At 33.1% G+C, this 21,947-nt stretch overlaps 1 long non-coding RNA gene across 1 annotated transcript in view; it reads right to left on the bottom strand.

Moving 5' to 3' along the window:
• Positions 1-21,947, bottom strand: part of LOC107976087 (uncharacterized) — a 67,880-nt gene that overhangs the window by 18,269 nt on the left and 27,664 nt on the right. Inside the window, exon 2 of the long non-coding RNA XR_001719726.1 lies at positions 20,743-20,879. This is a non-coding gene — a long non-coding RNA (uncharacterized LOC107976087). The remainder of the gene's footprint in view (positions 1-20,742; positions 20,880-21,947) is intronic.

The raw sequence follows: 21,947 nt of genomic DNA, 5'->3' as shown, positions 1-21,947 counted from the left end.
AAAATTTTGTGAGGATACCCTACAAATCCATATAATGTAGCATGTGCATATATGGGAGTCATTTAAAATTTTTAGGTAATTAGGATTTTCCTAAAGCTGTAATGTATAATCCCCAGTTGTGTCACAGAATTCTTTGTTCTGGGAAAAATTATATAAATGGGCAAAAACAACAGCAATAGCAATTATGAAATCACCTTAACCTGAAATCAGATACTAAGTATTATGTGTTAATGTAAATTGTTAAATAGTTTATCTGGGCTTTTGCCCTTTAGAGACAGTGTGGGGATGGACATGGAGGGCAAGAAACAGCCATTTGCTGTTTAAAATGAGAGAACAATGTATAAAACTCAACTGTTCTTGAGGGTGTGGTGATGCTGTTGTGGTTATAGCTTGACTGCTTAATGAGGGTGTTTTGGTACAGTTTGAAAGGAGCAAGAATATTACTTGCAGAATATGAGCTGCAGAAAGTAAATATGAGACAAACACCTTCCCCTTCCCCAACTTCGTATTATTAAAAAATCCCACTCTATAGAGAACTTTTTAAAGATGCAATGACTAACTCTAAACCCTTCACCTAGCTTCATCAGTGTTTCTATCCTCCATCATTGCTCTCTCTCTCTTTCTCTCTGCATACAATTTTTAACCATTTGAAAAGTAGGTTGCAGATACAATAATTTCTCATAAATATGCTGCATACACCTCTAAAAGAAAGACATTATCCAGCATAACCACGATATCATTATCTGACATAAAATATATGTTAATAATAATTTTATAAGATTATTGAGTATACAGTCCACAATCATATGTTCCCAATTGTCCTAGAAGTAACTTTTAGGTTTGTTCCCTGATATAGGATCCAGTGAGGTTTCATTATGGCATTTGTTATGATTATTTAGTCTATTTTAATCTACAAGAGTTCCCCCCAACACACTCCTTTTGTGTCTTGCTTTTAAAGACTTTACTGTTTTTTATTTATATTTTTACATTTTGTTTTGAAGAGTCAGGCCATTTTTCTTTGAGAACATTCCACTTTCTGAATTTGCTTTATTTTATTTCATCATAATTACCTTAAGGGAAAATCTGTCATTTAGCAATGACACCACATAGATAACACTGTGTACTCTACAGCATCACATGTAGGAGGTACATAATATCAGGCTGCCCAACTGTGTGTGTAACTGCTGGATCACTTGGATATGAGTAGTGATTATCATATCTCTTCCTTGTAACTTTTTCCTCTGTAATTAGCTGGTAATCTGTGGGTAATAATTTACAACTGATGCAAAAAGATTCTCTTCCCCAATGATCTTTAACCCAATGGTTTAAACATCTATTTATAGTAATTGCCTAAAGGAGTTTTTACATTGGGAGCTACAAACTCATTAGTTCTCACATTTCATCTAATTTCATCATTTATTTTATGCTCTATTGGTAGTCTTCTGTAAAAGGAGACTTTTGCTTTTTATTTTTTATGTTTTGTGGTTTTGGACTCACAGTTTTAGGAGATTATAATCAAATTTTTTCATTATTCTAGGAGATTCTCAACTTAACCAGAATTGAAGGGGCCCCTTTAGGTCAGTGTTGCCCCCTCCCTTTTACTTCATGAGCCTTTTAGTATTTTTTTTTCCTTCAGGCATAATACGTATTAATTACTTGTAATCAGCAATTGTACTTAGAAACCAATATCTGGTCATTTGGTGTCTCATTGCTACTAGGTTATTGTTATTTCTAGACCTTTATAGTGGACAGACACAGGAAATGTCTTTTGGTGTTTTTAATCAAGAATTCAAGCTAATATTTCTAATAAAATTTTAACATTAACAGGATTTTTTTACCTTGTATTTTATATTGGTACCTGTTTTTCTCTCAGTAAAAATATGCACGTATGTATGATTTAGACAAGGTCTCGCTCCGCCACCCAGGCTGGCGTGCAATGGCATGATCATAGCTCACTGCAGCCTCAAATTAGTAGGCTCAAGCAATCCTCCTGCCTTAGACTCCTGAGTAACCAGGACTACAGGCTTGTGCCACCATGCCCAGCTAATTTTTAAACATTTTTTGTAGGGATGGTGTCTCGCTATGTTATTCAGGCTGACCTCAAGCAATCCTCCTTCCTTTGCCTGCCAAAGCACTGGGATTACTGGCATGTTTTCTTTTAATAAAATTAATGTATTAATTTATTGGCTTTATTCTACAGTACCCATAAAATAACATCATAAATAGGGATACTGCCACTAATAGTAATAATTGTAGACTCAGTTATTAGATAACTTTAGATTTTTTATCTTATTTAGATTTTTAACTATATTAAAATTTTTACTCAAGGAAATCTTCCTTTCACTATATCCAGCTCCACCCTTTCCCTCCTATCCATTATATATAATCATTTTTATTGCCTTTTGGTTTATCTTTCCCCTAGTTCTTTTTGGGGGAAAATCTGTCTTCTTTTTGCACAAATAATAACCTATTAAAGTATTGAATGCAATCTTTGACCTTCCTTTTTTCCATAAAATTATATTCTAGAAATTACTCCTCTATCAATTTATAGAGATTTTTCTCATTCTTTCTAATGGCTACTTCGTATTTCTTTTTGTTTTTTTATGATGCTTTATTAAAGCAGTTTTTTATAGATGAGAATTTGTTTTAAAATTTTGCTATTACAAAATAGCATCATAAAAAATACCATTTGCATATGTGTTTTGAGAGCCCCCAGCTAAACTGGGGTTCCAGTACCAGAGCACCTAGTAACCCTGCCCTAAAGGAAAAGGACTGGGGCTGGATATGGGTGTTTACAGTATGCCTTTCACAGGATATTTATTTCTTTTACTCGGAGGATGGCTTAATGTCTGGTTGTCTAACTCGTGATGTTGGGGTGGAGTTGGGGTGTCTGTCACATGGGAAACTTCTTTATACTGGCAGATACCTGCGTTGTCCTTGTCTGACCTGTGTCCAGATTATGACTGACCATTGCTCTGGCACTGGAAGCCTGACTATGTGCTCTTGCCTGCATTTCCAGGAAAAAACCCAGCCTGGGGAAGCCCCTGGTTTTTCAGATGGAAGACGCAAATTTAATATACTACCACAATAAGAAACAAGTTCAAAGATTTTCACTTACAGATCCTGGGCAGGGAGGCACAATGAGTCAAGAGGGCAGTCCTCTGTCCCCAGGTCACAGGAGGCAGGAATGAAGAGTCAGACAGAGAGGGAGAAGAACACATGGCAACTAGCGGTATATGTAAGAGAATATGGTGTGGGTCACTTTACATTCCCACGCAAAGCCTGACTGTCCTTTTAAAAGAAGCGGGACAGATGGATCTAAGTTTTTTGGCCAGGTTGAGTCATGTTAGTGTGGTGTAGAACTGGAAATTGTGTCAAAAATGACTAAGCCCCGCTTCTGGTATCAGAAAGTTTAACTTGTATTCAAAATGAATGCCGAGGCAACACAAAATTATAACAATTCATCATAATATGTTGTTTTGTATTCTGGAAGGCCTATTGTCAGGGTGGATTTCTAAAAGTGAGATTATAGATTGAAGGGAATTTTCCTTGATAGAGATTGACCATTTTGCAAGTCATGAGAGTTACTGCTTTCCAAAAGCCACAGCTACAGAATAAACCGTAAAACTTTTGAAATTTTCCGGTTTCCCAGTAATAGTAATCTCTGCATTTTTATAAAGAATAATATGGTGCATATTTTTGTATATTTTATGTACATTTATTTTTCTGTGTAAGTTCTATCCATTCTTTTACCCATTTTTATATATACTTTTAATCTCTTATTTCTTCAGATTTACAGCTTTTTATATATTAGAGAGATTAGCTAAAGGGTACTTTTGTGAGACACTATATAAGGTTTGTTTTTGTTTCTGCCTCAAATGGTGTAGAAGTTACTGTTATCAGAACATGCCTGTGCTCTATTATAGGGCAACTAATCATCTTTTCAGGTCCAATAAAAATCCATGTCCTGGCTGCATCCTTCCCTGAGCACTTCTTCTCTCCTTTTTCACTAGAAGTGAAGAATGATTTATTCCCTCCATCAATCAAGGATGAAAGAAGAAGTGAGACAGGTTCTTGTGGACATCAGGAAATACAGTTTCTCTATGAGCTGTGGGTTTAGAGAGAAAGGGTTTGGAGGAAATGATTGTCACCTAATATAGAAGACATTGGTGGAGACTCATAAACACTATTCTCCTTGCTTTCCATGTAGTTGTGGGTTAATGGTCCTTGCACCTCCTGCACAGCTGGAGTATACTGCTGTCTGGCATTTAAGACCAACCTCTTTACACGTACCAAAGTCCCTCTCTAAACCTCTCTGAACCACAGCAATGGAAAGGAAGTGACAGATTGAAAAACTGTGTGGAAGTTACAATTTTAGGCTATGATGATTGATTCCTTTGGACCAGGATCTGTTAAAATTCAAGAAAACATTTTTCAACCATGGTACTCATCAGAATCCCTCAGAGAGCTTCTTCAAAATTAACTTTCCAAGGCCCCACCCTACCCCTAGTGACTCAGAAGTTCTGTGACTACATCCAAGGCTATTGATGGAGATGAGGATGAGGTGTAAAATGGTACCTGGAAGTGTTCTGATAATGAGCATGTTTTTATAGATGTATCGGTCATTCAAGTATATTCATTTTTTATAGTATTTTTAAAATGTATCATTGCCTATTTTAAAGGATTTTTTATACATTCTGATGGTAACCTATTACCAGCTATCTGTATGACAGATAACTTTCTCACATTATAGCCTTGACTTTTTTTAATGTATTTAATTTGTCTTTTAATTTAGTTTCTAAAATGTTTAATATAGTTAAATATATCAATCTCAACTTTTGTGTTTTTGTACATTTTTGTACTTCTTTAAAGTACATTTCCCTGGCCTAAAGCCATAATCTCTATTGTTTTCAAATTTAAAAAAACTTTCAATTTTTACATTTCAGTCTTAAATCCACCTAGAACTGATTATTTGCTTAATAGTATGAAATAGAAATCTAATTGTGTTATTTTCCACACATATAAGCAGTTTCCCAATGAATTTGTTAGCAGTCAATTAGACTACTCTTCCAAAAAGTTCTTCTTGTGAAGATAAAAAAAAAAAGACTCAATACAATAGATACAGATACAGATGAGGAGGAGATTGTAGCTTTCAGTATACATTTGCAAAACATGTTCTAGAATCAAGGCCTTCTTCATGGATATATATGACCTGTGCAGTTGGAAAGAGTCCTATATACCTAGAGGGGCCCTGAGAATAGTTCAATGTTTTGCTATTGGCATAATGAAATTCTTGGTAATTTTTCAACATGAAGCCCCACTTTTTATTTTGCACTGGGACCTTACAAATTATTTATGTAGCTAATTCTGTCAAGGAGACATTGTCTGGCAACAGCTGTCATTAGTTTGCTCTTACCACTTTCTGGCTTCTATTGATTGAGTTTTTACAGAATTAAGGACATATATCTGCTCTTCTTTTTAAGAAAAGATTCTACTTTTTGCTTTTGTTTTCTAAAATTAAAAATTTCAGCTGGCCCTCCAGATAAAAAGGATCAAATACAATTCATATGTTGGCTTTAGTGAAAAACGGCAGATTACTATGTGATTTATATTGCTATAAATAAGTGATAAAAATTATCAAATCAAAATTAGACTCTAGTAATAAATTGTATAACCATTAGAAAATGAATCAATCAATAAATATTGATAAATAAAGGATGAGATAGAGAAGGCATGTGGTGACTATTAAACGTGAAGTAAGATTATTGGCACTTAACTATTTTCTCAGCCTACATTGACTGATTTTTTTTCCTCCCTGTTGAAATCCACCAATTAGCAATATAGTGAATCTGATAACCTTCAAAACTGCAAAAGCTCTCTAGCAGAGACCTATGACCTGAACTTTGCTTTTCTATCTACATCTAGCTGAGATCAATAAACACTGAGTAACTGGGAATTGAGGTTAGTGAGGAAAAAGGAAGGGAAGTGATTTGATTCCCAAGAGAAGAATATAGGTTCTCAGCACAGTGAGATTCTCTGAACAGTATAAATGCATCCCCATCTTACAGCTGAAAGTCTGGAAAGTCATGATAGGAATGAGCCTACCCCACTTTAATTGCATGTGCCTGCAAGGATGGATACTTTTGGGTTTGAAAATAACATACTTCATTTCTCATAAAGATGGACATAGGTAAGCAGGGGGAAAATAGATTGAAAGGTTTGGGGTGAGAAACATAAGAGAGAGTGGAAGCTGGGAAAGTTTGTAACCATAAGAGTGCCTGCATTTGAGCAGATACCAGAGGCAGAAAAGCAAGAGCTTCCCTCCAGTGAGTTCTGAGTGATTCTGGGAAGTAAAGCAGACTGGGATTCAGCTCATATATGAGAGATTACCTGACATAATTCTAAACAAGGACATATATTCTCAAACTTTAATTTATTTACTTGATATCATTGTCCAATGCTTAGCTAGAAAAGTGACAGAAAGATTCAAGGGACATAAATTAGTTAATTAAATCTTCATTATTTTTTAAACCAGTAGAGGGACCCATTTTTCATCAAAATAATTTTTTATTTCTCCATCTTTGGAAGTCATTTTTGCTAACCATACTTGATTCCAGCCATTTTAAATTATTCCTAGTGGTGTTTGGGGCTCTACAAAAATGATGATGATAAGGGCTATGATCACAAGGAGGAGTATCTAAGACAAAGTCTTGGGGCAGGGGCCACTGGGATAGAAAAATGAAACTAAAAAAGAAAACTGAAAAGTAGCTGGAAGCAGGGTATATGTGTGTAGGGTGGCTTAAGAAGGACAGGTGACAAGACATTTTTTTTAAAAAGATGAAATGAACTATAAGCCAATTTGAGAGTCATTATAATTATCAGGAAATCAAAGAAAAGGAGATCCAAGGATAGAAGATACATGGGATGGCTCTGCCATGGGCCTGAGGTCTGTAGAGATGACATTTCCTCTCCTTCGAAAGGAGGTTAGAATAGAGATATCTACTTTACTAGGAGAAAAGCAGAGAAAGATGAGAAGGAATGAAATAGTTATAATAACAGGCATCTTAAGATGTAAATTATTTTATTCCTTCTAAGGTAGGACAGTATATTTCCACCTATAGGTCAACATCCAATACTAAAATGCAAAATCAATTTAGTAGTGAGTGACCAACACTTAAAAACAAAAACAAAACAAGAAAAAACCCAACAAATAAAAAGATAATATAATAGAAGTAAATGGAAATGAAATAAAATAGAATTAAAAACTATCATCATGCATTGATGAAAATATGAAAATAAAAATTAATTTATGATGATATTTTATTAATATTATATGTATATCTATTAAAACATTTCTTACTGATAATAGGAGTAAAATATAGTTTAAATATAGACTCAAGAAGGCCTCTAAGTTTTCTTCTAACTCTATGTTGTTTAGATCACTGAATTCCTGAGGACAGGGAGAGCTTATTTCAGGAGACTGGAAGAAGGGCAAAAATAGGGAAAGCAGAAGATTTCAAAAATATCCTACATACACAAGATAGAAAAATGGTGTTATAGTGACATAGAACTTTGTGTGTAGTTTTTAAAAAACTTTTCAAGCATTGTTTTTAGTTAATCTGATCAGGATATGCACTTATTTCAGAGTAACTTAAACTTTTTAGATTTATTTGTTAAGAGAAGCAGTTAGAATTTTGAATAAAGGGAAACAGAAAAAGATAAAACAAAATTTGAAAATTTTATTTAATCCACAGCAGAGAGCAGCTACCTACTAAACTTATTAACCTAGAAAAAAGACATTCCAACTATTACATTCTTACCATCCATTAAATTGAACTTGTAAGGGAGTAATAGAAGGCTGCTGGTTAAACCAAAAATTTGTGAAAGCAGTAAAACTAAATAAGCTTTTGCTAAAATATTATATACAATTCATGAGCATTTATGTTTCACTGTACAAATGTTAATCCTAAACTCAGACACTGTCTCACCGAATGAGGTAAAACTGAAACTTGTTAAAACCCAGACAGTGCAGCTGAACCAAGGAAATGGGGGAAAGTATAAACAAATCAAATGCTTAAACTTGAAATGAAGACGTGTCAACATAAACATAACTGTACTTCTCATTTTCCTCACATGTAATACTGGCAACACAACGGGAGCCAGTTTTGCGTTGTGTAAACTGAGCAGTGGTATTTCATTCTATTTCGGAACCTAGCAATTAGATGCTCTCTTAGAATTACTGAAGAGTGTGAACATTCATATTTTTACATTTCCATATGTATTTTTCCCATGCCAGAAAGTGCTAGTTATGTTTTCTTAAATATCTGTATCTACAATAACAGCAACAACAATAAAAAAGCTAGGGAATGTATCAATTATCTTTTGCTGTGCAACAGACCACCCCAAAACTTATTGACTTAAAACAACAAGTATTTATTATTTTCACAATTCTTTAGATTGCTTAGATAGTTTTTTTTTCTGTCTATACAGGCTCAGCCAAGGCTAAATGGTCTAGAATCATCTCAATCATATCTGACAGTTGGCAAGTTGATTAGTCTATAAAGTCCTCATTTAAAAAGTTTTGTCATCCTCCAGGGATACTCAGGTGTCTGCACATGGAGCATCAAGATTCAATGAGCCATAAGAGAGCAAGATCTAGTGCATAAATGCTTTAAATCTCTATTAGCATCACACTTGCTAACATTCCATTGGTCAAAGCAAGTCATATGGATAAGCCACAAATCAAAGGGTGGAAGATAGATTCTACTTCTTGATGGAAGAGTTGCAAGTTGGAGGAGATACAAAAAGTTACATTGCAAAAGTAAGTTTGTATAAGAGGGTAAAATTTATGGCCATTTTTGTTATTTATAAAATAAATTGCATAGATATAATTTTTGAAACAGAGGCAAAACAAAAATAGAGAACTGTAATGCTATTACAACAGCACTAAAAATATTTTTTCTGACTTCTTTTGAATTGAAGCCAAATCTGAAGTAGGAAGTGGGACCTCACTACTAAATTAGTATTTGATCTAACTAGATTTTTAATTTCTATTATTATACCACTAACATTTTGATATTTGACAATGGTATTTATGAAAGGATAACATTTTCTAGGTCATGACATCATTTAGAATATAACAAAAACATAGCGGTTTCATTTTCCCTTTTACTGTGACTTTTCTTTGGTAAGACACTGCCTTTTCTTACTGAAATAGGGATGGAGAGAGCATTAGTTCAAATCCCAAGCCAGCAGTTTCCTTCACCTATCAACTCTTCCCACGTTGGAGCTTTTTCCATTTATAACGCATCCTGACAATTCAGAGTTTGGTGATGAGTAAATTAGGTGTTTGATGGTGTTTGGGATTTGGGGAGTGGAGATAGGATGGTACAGAAGAGCTCTGTAGGCACCTCCAAAATCACATATATATGTGGGAAGTTACTTATTTTGCCTGAGGATAAGACGTACTTTGGACCATTTACAGTTCTTGATGTACAAAGCCATGCTCATTAGCGAACTTTATTGGTAATGATATGGCATGTGCAAATCTTGATATGTTAGAAACATTCTCATAAAAATAAACCTTTTTATTTATTAGGTTAGCTCTAATGAGCATAAAGGGAAGAAACCTGTGATAGAAAAGGAGGCCTCTGTCATACCCATATTCATTTTCAATGGAGTGTTTTGGGCTTTGCGTAAGTACAAATATAAGTGTGAGATTGGACCTCCTAATACAGTCAAATGCTCACAGTGTACAGTGTAGCAGCTAATAACAGCTCAAAATCTAGAGTCATCTCCTCTATCTGAATTCTAGTTTCGCCCCTTGTGAACTGGATCATTGTGGGCAACTAAGTGTTTAACTACTTAAAATCAACTTTCTAATCAGTAAAGTTGTAATAATAATAGTAAAATCAGCATGGTTTGGGAAAGATTAACATATGTAACATAATAGCATATTTTATTAGCTATTATTTGTATTATTATGGTTGTTAATTTTACTCTGGAAGACAATGGGAGAGTTATTCTTACCCCTCATTGACCATAAACAACAACTGAACATAAACATTATTACATGTATATCATCCATACATGTAAACACTGAGATGAGACTCAATGCAAAATATATTTCCATATACTAAAATATCACAAATATCCCTAACATTTAAAATAATTCAGAAGACCAATTAATTTCAGAAGACCCTTCCTAAATGGACATGTGCTTTGATTTCCAGTCCTAATGATCTGGTAGCTTTTCAGGTATTTGTTATTAAGATTGGTAAATAATACTATTCCTTCCAAGGTAAAATTAGATGAGCCAGAGTCTGGAGGGTTATCTTTCATAAGGTTTATTATAAAGTTATTTATTTTATATGTATTCTACATAGGGAAGTAGGAAAACAAGTATATATATATATATATACACACACACACACACACACACACACACACACACATATATATATACACACCCTGGTAGTCTGGAAATAAATAAGTATGCTTAAAGTTGCCATACTTCCCATTTATTGTCTCACATAATTAACCAGGTGTTCACAGAAGCCAACTTTGAGGTTTCTAAATTCTTTCCATTCTCTCTGAACCCTTGGGATAATACTTACCTTAGCGAAAGATCAGATTCCCTCAGAGTGCATGAAGAGAACTGTTTATTATAAGCTATAAGTGCCAAATGAATTATTGGAAAAACAGAAAAGGTTATTGCACCCTACTCTACATGAATGCCTCAGAGTTTTGTTGTTGTTGTTGGAATTTAGCTGATTTTGTTAAAGAGAATGTAACGTAATACTGAACATTGTAAATAAATATAAAAGTCACAATAAACAAGAGCTACCTTTTCTAAATTAGACACCTATTCTGTCTAACCAGGTAAATCAACAAATGAAAAATATTGCAGTACAGCACTTTTAGAAATACCAGAGAAAAAGCACATTAACCAAGACTTAATATCAGCCAAGTGTTAGAAGTTCAACTAGCACATTATATTGCCAATATATATGCTCAAAAAAATACATTTTGAAACATTATTCCTCCTATGCTAACAGAAGAATTTGAAAGCCATACATCGTCAATGAAAGATGAAAAACAGAAAATCTTTATATTTATAATGTTATTTTTCATAAATGTATAAGAGAAAAGTTTGATTACAGCATTTGTAACTATAGTCTTGCATTTATAATTCTTCAAATATTAACATCTTCAAAAATACTTGTTAATAATTTTGATAATGTCTCCCGTAATGTCAGTGATGTAAAAAAGCATCAAGTCCTGAAAAAACCCTCAGTTAAAATAATTACTCTTTATTAAAGCTCAGGGACTTATATTTCATTCTGTCCTACTCTGATTTCTTATAATCATGATTTGGCTTAAGTTTAAGGTACCACCATTAAGATGAAATTAGCACATTTTTACTTACAATTGTCTTGAAATTTATAGAACAATCATCTTACTTTAAAGTTTAGCTTTATTTCCAGTGGAAGAGAAAAATCATATGCATTGTTCATAATATATTTGTTATGAAAGTAATTTATTTTAACACAAGAGTATTAAGTGTTGAAGTAGGGAATAAGCTTATTTTAATATTATTCTATTGAGATAAGCTCAATTTTTAAAAAATGTTTGTGTTTATGATAGAAAATTAATTTCAGAGATTTATCTTCTTAATCAGTTCCAATAACTTACTAATATCCTTGAAAGATATTACTAATATTTCAAACAGTAACTATAAATTGTTTTATAAACAGCCTTTCAAATTAGCTTCTTGTTAACTAATAATAATAATTTAGAAAACGGGCAAATATTTCTACCTTATACATAAGATAGATGATTTCAACTCTAAATCTTTTCACCTAAAATCTACTTGATTTGCCATTAAAAATAATAAAATAAACTGATTATTTTAGTAATTATTTTTACTCTTATCTATGTTAAAATATAAATAAAATAAAAATGCATAATGCATATATATCACAACAATAATTTTCAAGATTTTCTGGTATGTTGTATTGTAATAGGATTATAAGTCTTCTGTATGAGTGCCTAAATGGTTGTGTTAAGATGATTGATATATTTGGTAGCATTAACGCTTAATTCTAATCTTGATTTCAGAAAGTAACAAAGAGATTTCAAAGCTGGTTTTAATTCATGATAAAGAGCAGCCCACATGCACTCTGACTAAGGGTATGGAAGGCTGCTTATGGTTAAAGAAGAGATAACGTTGATATTTACATTTTGCAATCCAACTGAGTTTATTAACATTTAAAATATTTTATTTTGGCATTTTTTCATATTAAATGTTGAAGTTTTCTTATAATATCAATTAGACAGCAACTAGACACCAACATATCAAATATTTTGGAGAAATACTATTAAGACAGAGGATGGAAAGGTTAATTTTATTACAAAATTGTGCAATCTCCTTTGAAGGCTTAAAAAATTGGCCCCAAGTCTTCACCCCTATTCGTGTTTACATCTTAGCAACAGCACTTTGACGTTTTTCCCATCATGAAGTGGAGTCTGTTTCCCCACTTTCCCCACCACTTAGTTCTGGATTGGTTTCATGATGTATTTGATTAGCAGACTTTGGCAGAGGTGATACAGTAGCAGGGATAAGCCTAAGCCTCAAGAAATGTGAATGCCTCTGCTCTCTCTCTCTCTCTCTTGGATTCCTACCATTCTGTGAGCCCAAGCCCAAGCTACCTTGAAGATAATAGACTATGAGAAGTGCTGAGTGCCTCAGCCAATAGCCGTCTTTCCTCAGAAACAGACCACAGATGCCTGAGGGTGCCCAGTCAGATCAGAAAATCTGGCCAGCTAAATCCGGCATAAGTAACCCACCTATAGATTTGAATAATGTTTATTATTGTATGTTACTGAGCATTATGGTTGTCTTATAGCATTATTTTGTTAATAGATAACACATACACTCCAAATCTACGTCATGTTTTGTTACTTTCTTCCAATTTTCTTCATGTTGATCTCTCATTATCTGAGAGGACTGAATTGTGTGGATAAAGCAATGCTGGCTAGAAAAAGAGAGAATCAGGACTAGCCCCCAAGTTTTCTATATGTGCAAACAAAGAAAATATATTCCAATTTCCAGGGTCTCCTTTTCTTCGTCTGTATGATGTATATGTATTATGTGTTGTGAATGATGGAAGTGAAATGAAACATTTCATGTCTCAGTGTTCCACTGCTTTAATATTCGATGATTCCATGATCTTACGCTAAACAGGTTCTAAACTTCTTACACAACTGTGCTATTCATGTTCTCACAAATTAATCTGACAAACCAAAGCAAACTGTTTTAAAGATAAACAAAAATACACTCTATAATAGTTTCCACACAATAATTTAAATAGTAAGAAAATTACTTATTGAACTTCTTTCTTTATGCCAAGGAATGCTAAGTGGTTTATATACGTCATCCTAAGGAATCTTTTCAACAAAAATGTAAGATAGTTACTACCATTCTCTATTTTACTGTAACAGAGAAACTGAAGCTCAGAAGAGTTAATCAACTTCTCTAAGTTTACTCAATAAATGGCAAAGCTATATTTCAAACACATGTCTGACTCTGACCCAATGTCCACCTATCCACCTATAGTCAAACAAGTGTTCTTGAGGCTTGTCCTAAGTGCATAGCTGACGACTTGTCAGATATTAAGAAATATTATTTTTCAATGACTCCAGAAGTTACACGGTTTACCTATGTGTGAGCAAAGCTCCTACCAGACCATAATTAAACATTTCCTGATTCAGTGATGCATTATTTCTTTGGTAATTAAAGAATACTTCTAAATCAGGATATGCAGGGGGAAGTGATACAACAAAAATAGTGATACTTAATGGTTCTCTCTGTGTTAAATAAGTTTCCTGAGTAAAAGTTGTAAAAAGCAGAGTTTGTGCCCCCCAAAAGATAAGAAACTTAATCAAGTGACAGTCACTTTCTTTTCTTTTTAGTACAATATCATACAAGATATAAGTGATTTTGTGATGATAGTATGGGTATTTATTAAACATCTATTCTGTGATGAGGATAGGAAAGTATAATACATAGTCTATCCTCAAGGATGTCATCATTTTTTCAAGATTAGATACACTTTGGATATACCACATTGGTCCCATGAACAAACTTGGCAAAGAGAAGTCAGCCCATCTCGATAACATGGGTGGGGGAACTGAAAATGGCCATCTGGTCTCGAATTGGGAATTGTGGATAGGATTTAGAATCTATAGGCTATGTCAGGAGAGGACACTAGAGACCACATTTTCAAATCTCTTTCTTTGCAGGTAAGGAGATTGGTACCCAGGAAATATAAAGATAGGGCAAAAGTAACAGCATACAAAAGGTTGATTCTATCCATACAAAAACAGGAAAAAAAAAACACTAATAGAATAATCAACTTCAAGACATACTAGTACATATTTTTATGTAATTATGAAAATTTACTTTTATCTGGTGAAATAGGAAATTTCGATTATACTTGTCAATATATAAAATTAAAATCTTTTATAACTCTCTCAATGTCATTTATGGCTCTTAAGAATGAGTTGTCACTTGAAAAACTATATAATTATTGCTTATCAGAAAAGGAAAAGTGTTTCAAAGAGACAAATTTTTTTCAGAGATATTTTGGCTCTGAAAAGTTACAGGTAGACAGAAAGATAAGTTTTCCTCATTACAACTTAGAAAAACAGAGGTTTTCTACAGTTTACATCTCATTTGGCCATGAGATAACAATTAAAATTATAACAAATTTCACTATTTATATTTTCAAGTAACATATTATTAAGTTAGTTACATCTAAGTCAATTAAGAATTTTACAAAGTAGACCAGCTTTCTGACAATGTATGTTCTTTCCTTTTCTCTGCTCCATCTCATTTTCTTTTGTTAAATTAACTAGACAAAATATCAAACTAATATATTTTAACAATTGTAGTTATGTTTTTGCATTATTATTAATTACATTTATTTTATTAGTCTCAAAAATCAAATTTAAGTATTTTTTTGCTAATGTAGTCCTCAAGATTCTTAACTGGAAAAACTGTTTCCCTATGAATTATATTCTACATATTTGCACTACAGCTAAATAAATTCCTAAATCTAGGGCCTGAGAATTTTCTAATTTAGTGGTACTAGTATTTAATAAAAATACTTAGCAGTAAAGCATTTTCATTTAGTTACTTACCAACCAAAGAATAATAGCCTTACCTTGTTCATGTGTTTAAACTAACCATTTAACTATGTGTTTGTGTGTGTGTGTGTGTGTATATATACATAAAACCACATATAAAACTGTATATGTTTTAATATATATGGTGTGTATATATGTATAAACATTATGTTGTTCACCTTAGGTAAGAAAAGTAAATAGGAAGTACTCCACAGGAAAAACAGAAAAAGAAGAAAGAATTAGTAAGCAGTTCATCCAGTTAAAAATACAGTCTTTTTAAAAACAAATATAATTGAAAAAAGTGCTCACTTTTAAAAATTGGAAAAAATGTTCAATTAGACACAAAGGACACAATATTTTTTGGCATGTATTACATTGAGGAGTTTATCTTCACATTCTTGGCAACAATGATGATGTAGGTTGTGGTTAATGATAAGAGAATTAGCCAAGCTTTTTGCTGGCCAAATACTGAACAACATAGCAACATCTAAGTTTCATGCATCAGCAAAACCAAAAATTAGGGACAATTGAGGATAACTTTGGTTTCTTTTTGATATGTAGATTCTCTGTGCAGTCAGGGCAATGGAACACACAAGTTTTTGAATCATGTAGATTAATTCATCAGAACATTGTTTTGTGAGTTTTACTTCAAGAGGTTCACTGAATTTTTGTTTATTGGTATTGGAAAGGTTTAAGTATCTCTTTATAGAAACTGGAGGTCAAACTATTTTAGTTCATTTTTCTCCAAAAGCCAATACGAGACAAAGACAAACAAACATATAATTTGTTTGGGAGGTGATCTTAGGAGATATGAATGAGGGACAGATGAGATAAGTGAGATGGGAAAAGGAGAAAAGCCAATAAATGGTACATTAATGAGAGGGTTACTGCTACAGATAATTGATGCTCCACTCTATTGGATCGCCTCTAAGCTATTGTGTGGACCATACCTTCAAACTGTCCCACTGAACAATAGGAAGGCTGGGGGTTTATCCACCTAGTTTTTCATCTGTTAAGGATTTACCCTGGGTATATTAAGTTTAGTGCATTTTTGGTTGCAGAGCTGAAGAAAGACTAAGATGGGGAAACAAAGTGATGCAGGTATTTGCAGTGAAGTTTTGTTAGGACAAGGCTGAAAACTTCTACTTCAGCTACAGAGGGAGAGGGATACAAAGGTGGGATTCAAGAATCTTCTCCAATGTTTTTCTAATATTTGACTTCCAAAATACTTATGTTGGGATCAAAACACAGAATCCATGAAATTTTAGGAAATACTCAGAGTGAATAGAGTATCCACCTTTTATACTAGAAAAAATATGGCAACATGATATTTTTCTGAATGCTTCTGAACAATTCATTCGTTCCCATGAAGAGTCAGTCTTAATATTACAAGCTCAACTTTTATTTCCTTCATTTAAAAACTAAATAAGAAATTTTATTAACTCTTTAAAAGTAGCTTTAATTTAAACTCTGTGGGAATTATAGACTACCTGTATATTGAGATCCAAGATATTTCAGTAATGTTAAAGTTTATAAATATATGTTGAGTAGAAAGCTAAAGCTAAATATATTTTATGAACTATTACTTAAAGGGATATATGTATAATATTTATAACTCATAAAACATTGACTTGAGTTGCTTATAGAATGTCAGACACACACACACACACATATATATATATATATATATATATATGTTTTTTCTTACCAGATCTAGAATATCAGATAAAAGTCAAGTATTTAATTTGGCAGATCTTATTGATGTGACCTAACAATTTTATAAAACAATCTTAGAGACTGTAAAGCAATTAACCCATTCTTCTGACCTGAAAAATTTGGACTGTGGGAAATGGCAGGTCAGGGACTACCCACAATGGCAGAGCCATTTGGTCATGGTCTTTTAGTATACCCTACATAAAAAGCCTGAAGATAACACTGATCTTCATCTCCTTTTCCTTTCCATCTCTTTTTTTAATTTAAAAGAATTGTGTGGCGCTTGTATGTATTTATATGAAATTTTGCTCTTATTCTATTTTTATTCTTTGGTAGTATTACGTAGTATGTACCTTGATATTTCATAATGTTCAAAAATATCACAAAGTTAGAACAACAGCTTCTCTTTTGCTCAGCTATCCACTGGTTAACCAATGGAAGTGTAGTTTTGTAAATGAACTTTACAATTGGGGCCAATATTTTGGAAACAGAGAGTCTAGCCATTGTGTCTCTTGAGACTGCTTGTTTACATGCCTGCACAGTTTATTAGTAAACACAGCTGAATAACTACAATTCTAAGCGGATTCCCAAACAAACAAATTGACTTTAGTTATCATGACACTACGTTCACCCTCCAGTGGATCCATTTTCTTTCTTATTCAGAAAACTGAGCATTAAACTGAGTGATGGTATATTTCATTGAGGTCTTTTTTAGACATAACAACTGTACCTGCCCAGGAAACTATTGCCTGCTAATTAAGCTTTGACCTCTGGAAACATGATAAAAATTTTGGCTTTTTTGTCAATGGTTCAAATTCTAACGGAAGTATTCAATTAATATTGTCAAGCTACATGATATAGAAAAAAATTTTTGTTGACTCAGAGTTAAATTATGTCAAAAAACACCAGCAGGAGATTGTTATAAAGCAGTCTGGACTTTCTCAACTCAGGCTTTCTGGTAGCAGATTCATTTTTACAATGTATAAACTGAATGTAGTTGGCAAATCAGTTGCATCCATTACTGTTGGGTCTGGAAATATATCTACTTAAGCATATTTCTTTCATATTTTCTCCTGATCTATTCCATATTCAAGTAATAATTTATTTGCACAAGTGGATAAAAACAGCAAATCTTGACAGGGCGTAATAGTGGGAGGTTGTTTAGGAAACAAAACACTTTAAAATAGCACAGCTGTTCTGATATTGTTATCATGTCAGCTATTTTTGATGGTTAGATGATGGTAAGAGTCAGAACAAATTTTCAACACAACTATTTTGCTAGCCATGTTTCAGCCATTGTGGTATGCATTTATCTTTTGATGTGATGCACCCCACATGTACACTCTAAAAAGATGCCAATAAGATGCATGTGCTCTTCAAAAGATAGAAGCTCATGAATGCAAATCTTGATACGTTTTGCCCAAGGGTAGGAAACTAGACAGATGCAAGTGTCCATACTCAAGGAAGTTTATTAGGCATTTTAGATAGAATAGCTTATATTTATTTTCTAAAGCATCTAAGACTAATGGAATTGATTCATACAAAGTATCAGAAATATTCTGATCCCAACTTCTTTGATTCCCTAGCCATTTGCCCTTCAAACAGCATTCTTACTCCACAGAGACACAGAGGTAAAGACTAAGAACACGGGCTCTTAAGCTGAACAAACTTGCATAATTATTCCTAGCTAGGCAACTCACTTCAACTTTCTATGTCTTTTTCTTCATTTATAAAATGTTTATTATAATAGTCTCTACATAAGGGAGTTTAATTAAGTCTTAATTTACATGAATAAATTAAGAATAGTGCCTGGCCTGTAGTAAGTGTTTGATATATTTGTTATCATTGACAAAAAACATTTCCATTGCTTATCTTTTAAGCACTGCTGACTTCATATGTAATTATACTCTTCTCTTGCTTACTTAGTGTAATTTAAGGGGCTAATGTGAAAGGCCAGTTTGCCACCAAGTCATTTTTGCAGTTTTACCATATCAAACATTAAAAAAAGTTAAAAATTAGAGGCCTGATTTTTGGGGAAGGCAATACAAATGCATAAATCCACTGTTAAAATCTGTGTGTGAATCAATTTCTAGTCTTTATCATACTTGAAAATAAATTAGTTGATTAAAATAGAGCTAATAGGAAATAACCTGGTCAAACTTTAATCTTTTCTTTAACTATCTATCTACATATATCCTACTAATTCTTTATTACAATTGTTTATATATTCTCTCTTTCTTAGCAAAACTCCTAGAGTGTAAAAGCTGTATCTAAGTCATCTTTGAACATTTATACCTTATACATATCTGTTCAATAAATATTTGTTGAATTAAACATAAGGCATATATGTTAAAGGTAAAGTATAGCAGGGAAATATAGAATTATAGGACATAGGTATTATAGGAATGGAAACAGTGCTAAGATTGCTTGAAAGGAGAGAAATCAGAGGCAGAGAAAGAATATACGAGGACCATGAATTCTGGAAACCTAAGTGCTGACAGGAAGGAGCTAGGAGCTAAGAGACATGTATACACATATTTATTTTATACATGGGGGAATTGGCTTAAATATCTTGCATTTTTAAGGCATTAAGGTGATGTTGTTCATCAACATGTAAAACCATGATGTACTGGGGGCCGGGCTGGCAGAGTGAAAACTTTACTATTTAACATGATTAAACTGCTCCAAAAGAAGTAACAAAAGAACAAGGGGCCTATAACGGTGTCTGTCAGCCATCTGTCAACAAACAAAAGTTTGTGTAATTGTTTTCTCAGAGTTTTTTTTTTTTTTCAGATAACAAGGCTGGATAATTTCACTGTTGCTGAACATTTTAGAAGATCGTAAAGAGCGTCAGAGAATATACAAATTGTTATGTTCAACATGAGCTATTCTCAAGTTCATAAAGTAAAAACCCCTCTGAATCCTAAACTATTTGTTTCCTACAGAGTGGTGACAAAATATCATCCCTCCCCAAAAATGGTAGAGAATTATGATTTCTACCTTCAGAAAATCTGTGGATTTATTTATACTTAATAGAGAACAAGAAAACAAATAGTCGAGGGTACAGTGTAAGAGAGTGAGTCTGAAGAATCAGGGTCAGCATTACAAGCAAAAGTACCTTTCTGCAGAGAATCACACAATCATTCAATAGCAGAGATCCTAGAGGTCTTCTCTAACAGTGCTCCCATTTTTCTGATGATGAAATTAAAGTCTCCGAAATAAAATAAATCATCTAAGTTTTAAGAGTATAAGTCAGTCTCAGAACTCAAAACTGAGTTTATAGTCCAAGCTTACCCATTACAGTAGACTACAAAGATTATAAAGAAAACACTGGGAAAGGAAAAAGAAAAAAAAAAAAAGACCGTCTTCCAGACACCAAACAAAAGAGTCTCTACCAAGAGTGTCACTAAAGTAATTTGCCTAACTAAAGGGAAAAAATGAGATATGCCAGCCAGAATAATCATGGCCCTTAGTAGGCAAGATCCTGACAGGAAATCAGTGGATGAGAAGTATCAATTTTAAGTTACTGCAAGGAAAATTTGTATATTTACACCTGAATTAAGTGACTTGTCCTAGCTTTATATTTATTGTGCAGTAGTTTAGTTGCATATCTGAAGCATCACTGAGGTGTAGTGGAACATGCAAGCAAGGAAGATTACTATGGGGCATGGCAGAAAAAGAGGAAAAAAAACCCAGTTTCAAGAGTTTGAGTTTACTGTTGGTAGTAGCAGCAAAAAGGCATCACAAAACATATTTCAGATTTTCCATCACGGCACGTCATTTATCTGGATTTAAGGAGGAAACGAAAAGAGAATTCTGTATTAGAAAGTTAAGAATCACCTTGAGTCTTCATTAACTCCTTCCTTCCTTCCTTCTTTCCTTCTTTCCTTTCCTCCTTCGTTCCTTCTTCCTTTTCTTTCTTCCTTCTTTCTTTTTCAACAAATATTTATTGAAAGCCTTCGGCAGAGACATTCAAGCTGTAAAACCAACACAAATCTCAGCATTCATGAAGCTGGCACTCTGGTTGAGAATGTACATTCTAGAGCAGTTCTTACATTTATTTCTTTTACAAATGTAGAGAACAATCTAGAGGGCTTCCCTAGGTTCTAGTCAACTCTGAATTCTCAGAGTTGTTTTTGTTTTGTTTTGTTTTGTTTTGTTTTGTTTTGTTTTCAGATGGCCTCTTGCTCTGTAGCCCAGGTTGTAATACAGTGACATGATTCTCTCAGGGTTCTTGTTAGGAACTCTACCAAAGGGAGAAAGTCTGTTCTGATAGTATTTCCCCCAAATCGTTTTTAAAGTGTAGCTGATACACCATTATTCTGGAGCTCATGTCGAAAGTACAAATTTCTGAGCCAAGCCCCAAATCTGTCAAATTAGACTCACTAAGAGAGGGTAGAAGAATAAATATTTTAAGTAAGTTCCTCATGTACATTTTCATTAGGTACAAGTTTGGGATACTGTTGCTTTACGGAGAGATAAAACCGTTGATTTCAGTGAATTAACCAAGCCATTCATTTTAAATACAATTAACTCATATAGGCTATTTAAAGATGGTCTTAAAATAATGTCTGGTGATCGAATTCATGTTTTATGTTCTGCTTGTTGGTCCTGGTTAAATACAAGAAAAGTCTTAACTCAATGTTCACTGGCTACATATATTTAAAAAGACAATAGAAGTATAGATGATAACGCTAACTTCTTTCTGACACCATAATGAAAATTACATATTTTTGAAAGTAGAACATGCAGCTTGATTCATTAAAGGGTGAAATATGTTTACATTTTTTCCTCTTTTAGTACCATGCAAAAAAATTAATATGATTTTCCATTAGTCAATGTCTTAATATTATAATGGAGTAAATGGTCCCCATTTGTATTTTATCTACTTCCATCTTTACTTGTTTTATTTTTATTTTGATTCTTTAAAATCCTAAAGAAAGACTATTACCAAAAATTTTACTATAATGTTGTTTTTACTATTCCTCTACTGATTTATAATAAACATACAATAAGAAGCAATAGCCTTGTGAGTATCTTTTCAT

This window comes from Pan troglodytes, chromosome 6 (assembly GCF_028858775.2).
Source record: "Pan troglodytes isolate AG18354 chromosome 6, NHGRI_mPanTro3-v2.0_pri, whole genome shotgun sequence".
Taxonomy (NCBI): domain Eukaryota; kingdom Metazoa; phylum Chordata; class Mammalia; order Primates; family Hominidae; genus Pan; species Pan troglodytes.
The sequence above is the reverse complement of the archived record's forward strand: the minus strand, read 5'-3'. Positions and strand labels throughout refer to the sequence as shown.